Here is a 505-nt window from a genome sequence, read left to right on the forward strand (position 1 = left end):
CGGGAGCCACATGCGGCTCTTTGGCCCCTTCAGCGTGGCTCTTCCACAAAATACCGGCTCTTCCACAAATTACCGACTTCTGCGCGTGGGCCACGAAGTTTCAGTCGCACTGTAGCACATGGTATTTTGTGGTATTTTGTAGAAGAGCCACACTCAAGGGGCCAAAGAGCCACATGTGGCTCACGAGCCACAGTTTGCCGACCACAGATCTAGCCTATGTGGACTTTTTCAATAACATCCTAATTTTTATACACATAAAAATAAATTCCTTTGCTTATTCTTGTTTCAATAAAAAAGTCAACAGATAACAAGTGTTGGTGGGAATGTAGAGAAATGGGAACTTTCATGCCATGTCAATGAAATTGTAATTTGATGCAATCACTATAGAAAATAGTATGGAGGTTCTTCAAAAAAATTAAAAATAGAGCTACCATATAATCCAGCAATTCTGTAACCAGACAATCAATATTTCTGAGCTTCCTGTCACTACTTGAGACAAGGTTGA

This window comes from Myotis davidii, unplaced genomic scaffold, assembly GCF_000327345.1.
Source record: "Myotis davidii unplaced genomic scaffold, ASM32734v1 scaffold281, whole genome shotgun sequence".
NCBI classification, from domain to species: Eukaryota; Metazoa; Chordata; class Mammalia; order Chiroptera; family Vespertilionidae; genus Myotis; species Myotis davidii.